The sequence below is a fragment of the Gambusia affinis genome, linkage group LG22 (assembly GCF_019740435.1).
Source record: "Gambusia affinis linkage group LG22, SWU_Gaff_1.0, whole genome shotgun sequence".
NCBI classification, from domain to species: Eukaryota; Metazoa; Chordata; class Actinopteri; order Cyprinodontiformes; family Poeciliidae; genus Gambusia; species Gambusia affinis.
This window is the reverse complement of record NC_057889.1, coordinates 15,244,586-15,255,911: the sequence shown is the minus strand read 5'-3', so window position 1 is coordinate 15,255,911 and position 11,326 is coordinate 15,244,586. Positions and strand designations below refer to the sequence as shown.

Below are 11,326 nucleotides of genomic sequence, written 5' to 3'. Positions count from 1 at the left end.
ATCGCAGCAAGAGGGGGAAAAAAAAGACAACAGAAGAGGAAACTACTGGAATAAAAAAAGTCAAAAAATAAACCCTCAGCAAACTCAGTGATTCACCTCACACTGTAGAGGAGTCCTGACCCAGAATCCCCACATAAACCAACTCCATCACTCAGAAACACTTTCCCTATGTCTCAGCGAGGGCCTTTCGATCCCACAGAAAAAAAAAACAAAAAACAAACACATCGCGTGTTCAGCCGAAACAAAGAGTGTCGAGGACTGGCTTCAAGAGGTTAGAGGTCGCAGCTTCCTACTAATGCCAGAGACGAAACTGATAGGAAAATCCTTTTTTCTTAGGCTAAGAAAGGGACATTTCTCCTTCCTCCAAATATTTTTCTTTGCGTATTTGTCTTAGAGACTGAACGCGGGGCATAAAGTAAACTAACACCAGTCCACCCCCAAGCAACCTCTCAGTGCACCATCAAGAAAGTGTGAAATATAATTGGACACCTGAACCCAAGAAGCACCAAAAATAACTCTGTGTGTTTACACCAGATTTAGGAGGGGGGCTGACTAGTTGCAGCCAGAATATCTCTGTTAGCCTTTGTTAGACTATTTGGCTGTTCATTACTCATGTCTGATTGTGTTGCCACCTCCACAGCACAGGAATACAAATGCAGCCGTTCCTGCTTCCTGAAAGCTGCAAAGAATTTCAAGTGTTTTGTTTTTTTTGTTGTTGTTTTTTGTAAAGAGTGACATCAGTGGAAACTTCTAAAAAGCCCAAGATGAATCACTTCCAGACTTTTTCCACCTTTAACGTGAAATATATTTTGCCTAATTCGACTGGAGAAACTCACAAATGTGTTCGATCAAAACTGTCATCGATATAAAGGTGACGGCGACGGGACTGACCCGTAAGGAACACGTGCTGTCCCTGAATAAACTTTTATTTATTCTATAAATAAATGAATATCTTTTGCACTCATCCACTTAACTAGGGGCTCAAACTTGGTTTATCAGTTCATTAATCTAAGTGTGTTTTTTTGTTTTGTGTTTTTTTGTTTTTTTTCACTTTCTCTTTCTGCCTGAGGTCACCTGGTCATGTGTTGCCATGGAAACGTGCCCAGGAGCAGGACTGGCAAGGAACTAGTCTGTTCAATCAGCCTCACTTGGAGAGAAAAACAATAATAATAAAATAAAAAACGCACATGAGCTGACAGGAAGAGAGGTGACTTGGATTGTGTCTTTGGTTTTGTTTGTTTTCTGCTTGGTTTTGAACTTACACTTGTTTGAGTAAAACGTGTTTGTGTTTCTATATTTTCTAGAAGTGTTGTCTAACTGTGACTGGCTGCGTAAGACGTGCTGGGTCTGGAAATGTTTCTTCCTTTGCTTGTTGAATCAGTGACCCTCTGCTGTTAAAGATGTAAGAAGAATCAGTTTAGAAATATACATAAAAATAAAAATAAATCTGTAACCTTGGATCCTGTGCAGTTTTTTGTTTTGCTGCTTTTTACCAAACTGCCAACTAATCTGAAGCTCTCAAAAATACACATTTGCAAAAGAAATGCAAGAAACATTGTTGAAATACAAGTTGATTTAATTCCGACAGTCATACAGAGCTCTTTGTCTATTTTGTCACCATTTTTGTTGTTTTGCTTCTAACTTATTAAATAAAACTGGGATAGTCACAATTTACCAATATGAAAAAGAAATGGCAGAATATTAATAATATTTTGAGAAATATTCGGAAATATGGACATACGTTCTGTCTCTTAATAATAGCGCAAAAAAACTACCAAATAAAGAAAACAATTTCTTTACCAGAAAGTATTCACTCTTTAAAATCTTTAAATTTAAATGTGACTTTACTAAAGCCTCGTTCTCTGATAGTTTTGAAGGAACTGTTGCAAGACAAGATGTAGAATACTTATTGACAGCATAATGTAAAGACACCTAAACAAAACAAGTCAAATTAAATGCAGGAAAAAGTAATAAAACATATATTCCATTGTCTAAATGTTGTCAAATCTTAAAAAAAAAAAAAAAATCTTCCAAGCACTTTTGCAAGAGTTCAACATTCCCTCAAGTTGCTCTAGACTCAGCCAAGGAGCGCTGCTTTTCACCCTCCTATTTTTTATTTTTTTTTGTCCTTCCGTGTCCTTCCTCTTTCATTTTCGATTTTAGACGACATGTAATTATCTCCTAAGTGAACCATGAATTTTAATGACTGAAATATGGAACAGAAATATGGAGAAGCAGCAAATCTCTTAAGAACTGAAGCATTTAAAAAGGAGTGGATGAAGGAGCAGCTTTGTTTGTCCATGTGGCCACTTCTATTTACAGTTTGGCCCAATCAATAGTTGCTCCGGGCCGTGAAAACCTCACTGAACCAGATCTACATCTCCACCTCGTACCTCTGGGGACCCGGCGAATGCTCTCGGCACACAATTAAAATTTCACACTTGATTGCACTTCACGGACTGTCAATATTGTTAAATGAATAAAATTAAAGTTTAAAGGTATACATAAAGTTAAGGATACCAGAGATGTTCAGAAAAAAAGAATGTCTTATTTTCTAAAAGTACAAATATGAGGAGAAAAGGACTTTCCTGCCCCACTGTTGGTTAGATCCTTAAGAATTTTGTATTTTCTGACCCTAAATTTACTCCAACATCTTAAAAATCCTCACTTTTGGATAAGGCATGCATTGATTAGTTACGTCAATTGACATCAACTATTTACCTGAACATAAATGACCAAGGTTATTCCATCAAGGGATTTCTTCTTCCCTGATGGGACGAGCGTAACTCAAGATGTCAATGTCACCATCCATCGGGCTCAAATTGACAAAGCGTGGTTCAGGGAGCTCGAGATTATCGTTTATCTGTGGACTAGTTAAAACTTACAAGGAACATCCGCAATCAATACCATCAACAGGAACAGATGGATTCTGTAACTTTGGAGCAGCAAGCTGAGGAAAGCCATAAAGCGTCTTGATTTGCATCACTTTGTGGCTTCGCTGTCCTCAAATGGCATCACTGAACAAACATTACGGTACTCTGGGGATGTTAAGAACTTCTCCTTTTAATTTGATATTCCCCGACTAAACATCAGACTGAATGCAGTTTAGCAGAACGTGTCAAATTCTGTAAAACTGCATCTAGAGTGCGTCAAAGATGATTCTCATTTTATTCTTTTTTTTTTCTGTTTACACACTAAAGCATAAGCTCTTTTGCAGTTTTTCACCATATGGAGTTTGAGTAGGTTGTCATGTTTTTTATGCACAAAGTAGACCCTCCATCACTTTCTGCATATCTGCCCGGCACTTAAATAACATCCCAGTGTTACGTTTCTAAATATTTGGTGTGATTTCATCACACGGGAAGCGTTTCATATTACTAAACATTGATTTAGATCATAGATGTCTGCGCTCAGTGAGTAATCTCTGCCGATATTGAGGGTGTTAAGACAGTCACCTTAAATTTTGTAAGAAATAGGGAGAGTTATTGGACAAAAAAGTGCTGCAGTTGGAGGATACAGTGACACAGGCGGCTCCTCGACCCGCTTCAGACAGCACCTAAAATGGAAGACTGAGGAAAAAAAAGTTTTATATTGTGATAAGAAAAAGTTTCATCTGGCCAGGCCTGATGGCTTCCATTACTTTTTCCACTTAGCCACAGTGGCGTCCCGTCGCTTAACCCCAAGTTGCACACCGATCTGGGTAATTGGTGCGTCAATATGTGCGCATAATTGTGAGTGAGATCAGATGAATACGTTATACAAATTCAATCCATTTACCATCTGCAATTGTTACTAGCAGGCTGCACAGTGGTGCAGTTGGTAGAGCTGTTGCCTTGCAGCAAGAAGGTCCTGGGTTCGATTCCCGGCCCGGGGTCTTTCTGTATGGAGTTTTCATGTTCTCCCTGTGCATGCGTGGGTTCTCTCTGGGTTCTCCGGCTTCCTCCCACAGTCCAAAAACATGACTGTCAGGTTAATTGGTTTCTCTAAAATTCTCCCTAGGTGTGAGTGTGTGTGTGAATGGTTGTTTGTCCTGTATGTCTCTGTGTTGCCCTGCGACAGACTGGCGACCTGTCCAGGGTGACCCCGCCTCTCGTCCAGAACGTAGCTGGAGATTGGCACCAACAACCCTCCTGACCCCATTAGGGACGAAGGGTGTATAGAAAATGGATGGATGGATTGTTACTAGCATGACAAGAATATCCCACTGGAGATGTTTTCTACACACCTTAGTGAAGGAAGATTAGTTTGAAAATGTGACTAAAAAGAATTTATTTATGCAAATCTTTGGGCCACTTTTATGCTTCTATTACCATCTCAGTTGGAAGTGACTTTAGTCGGTATAGAAAAGGGTAGATTCAAGCTTTTACAGTATATCTCGTAGCTTGGCGGAAAGCAAATCCCCTGATTTTCATGCTGCTGCTTTGAAGCAGCCAAACCCAAGCACACCTCACAGCAGAAATGACTACTTGTAGTTTCTTATAATTAAGAAGCCAAAGTTGAAATCCTATTGCCAGTTATTCACACCACTGGATAATGTTGTTTATTTGCTTTGCGTTCTTTATTTTCTTCCAGCTAAATAACCAAACAGTTGGCGATCAGATACTCGCAACTCTGTTCATCCTGTGTGGGGCGAGAAGAAAAAGCAACATCCACAAGTACAGAAACTGTGACACAGCAAACACTGTATATGTTTCAGTACCAAAGAACTGCCACATGTGTGACAAGAGCCTGAAATGTGGGATCCTCTTTCCTTGTTTTGTTTTTCTTCAGCCAGCAGAAGGTTTAGTCCTCTGGGAGCAGAGTTGGCACAGGACTGCTGCTTTGTTCTTCACCAACATGACAAAATTGCAGCGCTGTAGCTGCAGTGCACTAATCTGTGTCTCTCTGACCGAAACAAAAAAATAAAAAATAGAGCGAGGGTCTGTGTCGCACGACGTGACACGATCCCCCAGATCTTCTCGATGGGTTTCAAATTCATTTGACCAACCTTGCAAATCTCATTTCACATGCGCCGCGCCACGGCAATGACATTCCAGCACGCTTCTTGCCACAGTCCGTGACTAAAAACAAACAGAATGAAGCCAAGTGAATTTTCAGAGTTGTCAGCCTCAGATAAGTGCAGAAGACAGGTTCGCTGTGGAGAAAGGTGAATTTCGTCGAGGCACCAAGGAGGCAGGGCTTGCACAGCTGAAACCTGAATCTGCAGAGCTTGTCAGAGCCTTGGCGCCGGTACATTTTTCAACTGATTTCCAGCCAGATGGGAGGTTGAGCCACATGGTGAAAATATATCAGCACAGCAAAAAGCTATCTCGCGTGATAGATGGAGGATTTCCACACAAATTCATCATCTGTCTGCATCCATCTCCCTGTCTTACTGTTTTGGCAAATTCAACAACAGACAGAGATAATTAATTGGTCTAAGTTCTCATCTTCATGCAAAGAGGCTCTTTGGTGCTGTGTTCTGGGCTCCACGGCACAAATGTGTGAAATCAGAAGCTGAACGCGGCGCGGGATCAGACGAAACGAAGGCAAGGCTGGAATGGTGGAATTGGAGTCTTACATGGCTTGACACTGATTTCTATCTGAGCTGCGTGTTGTTGCAGATGTTGGCGTTGATGCTTCACAGGAAGAAGGTCCAAGGTTTTTTTTCTGGCCAGGGCATTTCTCCATGGAGTCATAAAACAATCCGTGAAAGGTCAGTGATCCGAACCCCTTCGACAAACATAAGTGACCCCTTGTTAAATCTTGAATAAACTGGGATTAACCACATTTTTAAATTCACACACCAAGACCTGAGTTACTGTCTGGACTGAAGGATGAAGAAATCACGTATATAGAAGCTGCTTGACAGCATGAAGCAGGTAAAAGTCTGGATTTAAATGTTGAATGAGATGAAGTTGATTTACCATAAAAATATCAGTTGTAGTTGAACTATTCTCTGTGTAGATGAGTAGAAAATATTCAGTGAAAAAGAGTGGATCAGCGATTTAAAGGACTTTTAAGCAAATAGTAGGAAAATAGTTGAGATTTAAATACAATCTATACTTTCAGACATGTGAGCTACTCCAAAGCTAACCCATTGCCTATATTCAGCTTCTTTAATCAAAATTTCATTCCTTTGACTATTCCTATTGGGCGTTTGAAACCGTACAAATCTGTAATTCTGGGGATTTCATCGCTGCTCATAAGCAGTCTGAGATGAGCGAGCGCTGGGGGTGGGCGGATCCTCGTGGCATTGTACAGTCGGGACGCGGTGACGAGAAAAGGTCATTTGTGCTAATGCAGCATTTTTTTACTCCGTGTCGGCGCTGATAGATGATTCAAAGGTCGGCCGTGTCGCCACGCCCCGATTGTCCTGTGGGGTGATGCAAAACAGATCCGATGACCGTCCTCCATTATTGTTTTCTTTTGCCCTTCATCAGGGAACAGGCGATGGCGAAAGGCTCATCTTGTGGGCGGCCTGGACCTGGGTGGAGCTCTCTCTCTCTCTCGCACACATGATGGAATAACCTCGCCTGCAACCTCACTGATGATGTTAAGTCCCTGACTGAGAGGTCAACGCAGTGGTGTTGAGGAATCCTGTGTGTCTAACTTTAATTTATTCTCTCGCCGACTCCGGTGACCTTCCCGGGAAAAATTCCTGCTCTTTGGATCAGTATCAAATACTTCCACTTTAATGAAAAAGCCTCTTGGTTTCACACACGCGCGTGACGCCCGCTTGGATAAACACACAGTTCATACAAATGCATCGCCCACTTGGTATGCACAGGAGCAGCAATGATTATTGTGCAGGTTTGTAGGCATTATGCTCACATCTCTCCAGTAAACAGAGCTCATGAAATCCCTTTGTGTCAATTAGTATTTTGAAAGCATCCAGATCCAGCATTGTGCTTTACTTACAGTCTTGAATTAATTAAGTTAAACACTATTGAGAGAGAGCTGCAAATATGAATAAAATGCACCAAAACAAATAATGAAGTGACTGTGTACTTTAATGTTGCTCGTAAAGGTGTTTATGTCTTTTGACCAAGCAACCCAGCAGCAGAGACATAAAGCCGAGTAACGTGACTTAATCGAGTTTCTGATTTAATGACATCGTCTCGACTTAATGGCTTTAGGGAAGACTTTGGACTTGACTTGGATTTCCACACCAATGGCTTATGACTTGTCTTGGACCTAAACCGCTGACTTGAAGAGACTTGTTATCTTACATCAAACAGAATGTGTGTTGCAAAAGGAAAAGTGCCAGGCACAGAACCGTGGAACCATGCCAGGCTCACAATCCCGCTGAGGCCCCCTGCTGTTTGCCAATAATTCCTCCTCTTGTTACAAGAAGCATGCTGCATCTGCTTCGCTCTTTACCTGCTCTCCTTCTACATCCTACCCTGATGGCAGAAACACAGATTCTGGTAGAGAAAATATTAATAATAATAATAAAAAAAGGCTTTTATATGAGGCATCATATAAAATGCATGTAAACAGGCAACTCTGAGCCACATTGTTCAGGCACTTTCAGTGAGATTTTAAATCTAGGCAAAGGCCGGAGTCTCAGACTGAGAGTCATTTGAGGGCTGCAAGCAGCCATTCAGTGTTAATGCAGGAAGCCAGAGTATGTGGGTATTGTGTTTGGTGACAGAGAAAAAGAAAAGACAGAGAACAACCATGATGCCTTCCCTGAAAAAATGAAAATAAAGAAAAGCAAAAAGTATAACTTATAATATCTCCTCTTCCCTTTCCTGCAAAGAATGTTCTCTGTCTTTACTATTTCGGCTTAATCAGTACATCACACATCCAATCCATGCAATGCTCCAGTGTTACAGCTTGGTGTGTTTATTCAATCATTTATGATTCCCCATGCAAATCTGTAAAATGCAACAACGTTTTTCTCTGTTCTGTGTTTTACTACTTATAAGTCTCCATATATATATAAAATAAACATTTTATATTGGACAACTGTTTTTATTTTTGTGAGTCTGTGTGGTTGATCTGCAACATTTCCAGTTTTCTGAAACTTGCAAATACGTTTTGCCACAGTGTCGTGTGTGTGTGTGTGATGCTCGTTCCATGTTTTCTGTTAAAGTTTCGTGCAGAATCCCGATCCAGCCATCAGTATAATTTCAATTCTTTGCTCTTTAGTCAAACGCATCTTCTTGGGTATCTGCAATATAAAAGAAATATACATTTAACATTCTCCTTTTTATGGAAACTCATGGCCCACCCTGTAGATTTCTTGAATGTTAAAGTTGAACATTTCCAGCGAGTTTCTCATAAAATTCTCATAAACTGACACAGCAGAGAAAAAATACACACAGTTTGTTTGCGCAGAGTACAGCGTGATCAAGAGGAAATGCATTCGCTTTAGAAAAACGTCTGCGCTGAAAACTTGAATAAAAAGGCAACAATCTATAGCTTCCTTTCAAAAAGTAAATTTACACAAAGACAGATTGATCAAAATTAATAAAGGAGATAATGTGTGCTTTAAGTTTAGCTTAACAGCTAAGTTATTTGTGTTTTCTAACTTAACCGTGGAGCGTGGAAAGCCACAGGTTAGCAGCAAATCTAAGAGCAGGTTTGTATTGTTGCTTATTGCATGTTGATTATTATTACTATTTGTTAGTATGGATCAGTTTTTTAAATTATTTTCTAATGTTGCCGGATGTTTTTTTGTTTTGGTTAATATTAGCTATTAAAATCAGCACAAATTGCCAGAGGGTGTTGAAGTTCAGCTCAGTTGTTCTTGCTGTTTTTTTTTCTGGCAAACAAAAACAACAAACTTCTAAAGCCCTTTTAGAAAGTCAGTCTTATTATTACTTCAATTAGTTTACACAATCAGTGAAAATAACGTGGCTAATGCTCGAAATGAAAAGTTTGGCAAAACATCTACGCACTTTTCAATCCAACACAGAAATGAATGAATATGTAGAACGAGACAAGAATCAAACTTTTTGACTTTGATGCTCCAACACTGCACATCGCCCTCAACTTACCGCCTACACAGTAATACATGGTGGTGGCAGTATTGGGCTGTGGGGATGCTCTCATTCACCAAAGACAGTCAGGCAGGTACAAACTGATAGAGCTAAATATAAAACACTTATGCAGAAAATCGTTTAGAGCTGTCGAACGGGGATGGAGGTTCACATTATTGCAGAAAGACGACCCCCAAACTTTCAACTGATCTGGAAAACTACACTTTGATTTATTTAAAAGAAATTTTAATTATTTTTCCAGTCTTAATTAAAGCATAGCGCCCCCCCCTCCCGCTGTGAAACAAACTTTCTGTTCTGCATTTTGAGGTCATGTTGTCCCACTGAGGGAACTGTGTGTAATACCTCTTAGAAAAAGGTATCTGTCTTGCACAAAAGACAGCTTATTGCACGAAAATCTTCCATCCGCGTTCCAGAATAGCACATGCTGCCATTATGGCTGCATTAGGAGCAGAATATGCTCATATTAGCTAGAAACTATTTTTCTGTTAAATCAGCTGGAAGAATGAAATTGAAAAGTGAGCCGGTCTATAGTGTCAGCACGCTCTGAGTCAGTCATCGCTGCAGCGCTCGGCGCTGATTCACAGAGCATCCTTAGGGACAAAGCAAAAAAAAAAAAAATCGCAGGAATGGATGGACTAATAAATGATGACCACTGTACTTCTTGGACAGTTTTTTTTTCTGCTTCTCCTCTTTATGTCAATACAGTGGCCACAATTGAAAAGAAGATCTGATGTCTTCCTCCCAGGATGTGCGCTCTTATCACAGAGCGCAGATGTCTGAGTGGGAAGCCAGCGGGCTCAGGTCTGTGATGAGAACGGCTCGTTATGAGCGGTGGCACCCGGTGCGAGCGCTGCCTTCCGAAGGGCAGACGGATAAATTATTCAGCCCCAAGTTTTGCATCAGCACGGCTCAGATGGCGCCACATGAGAGGGATTAATTTATGCAGCATCCATGAGAGGACAATAAGCACTGTCTCAAAGCAATGAGTTCGGTGAGAGGTGTTCGCAGCCATGTGGAGAGGCGACTCTCTGCTCCGTATGCAGAAACTGCTAATTGTTCACGCGCGGTGCAAGATGGTGGCTTTTAAGTTAAGTTTGTAAAAGTGGAGTTCTCTGAAGTAGTTATAATCAGACAATATCTCATCTACATTAAACACAGTACACTGCACTACTCGGAGTTATTCTGCGCCGTGATTGTTTGTTGTTTGTGTGTGTGTGTGTGTGTGCGTGTGTGTGTGTGTGTGTGCGTGTGTGCGCGTGTTTTGTTTCTAATACCTTGTGGGGACCGTTTTCCTGACATATACTGTGGGGACCCACTACTCTTTGTGGGGACTGAAGCCTGGTCCAAACAAGGGGAAATGCTGTTTTTGAGTCAGGGGTCAGATTTAGGACTAAGGTGTGAATTGAGTTTTGGTTAGGGTTAGGATAAGGTATGTATGTAATGGGTAGGGTTAGGATAAAGGTAAGGGTAAGGTTTAGCCTGTATAAATGAATGGAAGTCAATAGAAAGTCCCCACAAAGATAGCCGTGCAAACATGTGCAAACATCACAGAGCTGTGTGTGTGTCTGCGTCCACAAACTCCCTGTTGACGGATTAAAATACTTATAAATAGAGCCCAGAATGTGTGTGTATTTAACATTGAACATTAATGGCTCCTTAATAGGTCCCTAATGAGATCTCACTTTCCACATATGGTCGGGTTGACTTCTGGTTCCCAGCTGGAGGCTGTTCGCAATGAGAAACTAAATAGCTTCTGTTTTGTTTGAAACTGATTTAAAACTCTTAGCAATTTTAGACATGCGTTCACTTTTTATGCTTTTGGTGTGCTTTGTTTGTTTCTGATGGAGTGGTTGAAAAAATAGTTTTAGATCATCAAGGTTAAGACTCCTTCGGCAAAGTGGATCAGGATGTTGTTAGAGCTCTCTTTAAATTGATTTTCTTGGCAAGATACATTAGAACCAAGCGTATTTAACCTTTTATAACATCTTTTAATTTCATGTTAAAGTTACAGTTTGTGATAATAGGATTGGGGAACGACGTACTGCTGCACTGCCGTTAATAAATCATAAAGAGTCCCACTGGTCTGACTGCAAACATCTTTAATTATCATCCCGGTACGACGGTGGGTTTTTACTACAACACGTGCCGCTGGTGAAAAAAAGTGAGGAGCATGGTTTCATTGATAACATGTCAATACAGTACAGGCCACAGAAATGGCAGCTTCACATGTGCCTGAACGACTTTGACAGCAGCAGCACAAGTGAACCGATATTGTTTGACTGACATGGTGGGGGTCAGGCGATGTTAGAGGAGAATTAGAAGATCATTAGCATTCC

The 11,326-nt window shown here is 40.7% G+C and overlaps 1 long non-coding RNA gene across 1 annotated transcript; it reads left to right on the top strand.

Annotated features, from left to right (window-relative positions):
- Nucleotides 1–5,239: 5,239 nt before the first annotated feature.
- Nucleotides 5,240–7,906, top strand: LOC122824974. The gene is made up of 3 exons (XR_006369567.1): nt 5,240–5,695; nt 5,791–5,861; nt 6,423–7,906. It is a non-coding gene; the product is annotated as an uncharacterized LOC122824974 (long non-coding RNA).
- The last annotated feature ends 3,420 nt before the right edge of the window (nt 7,907–11,326 follow it).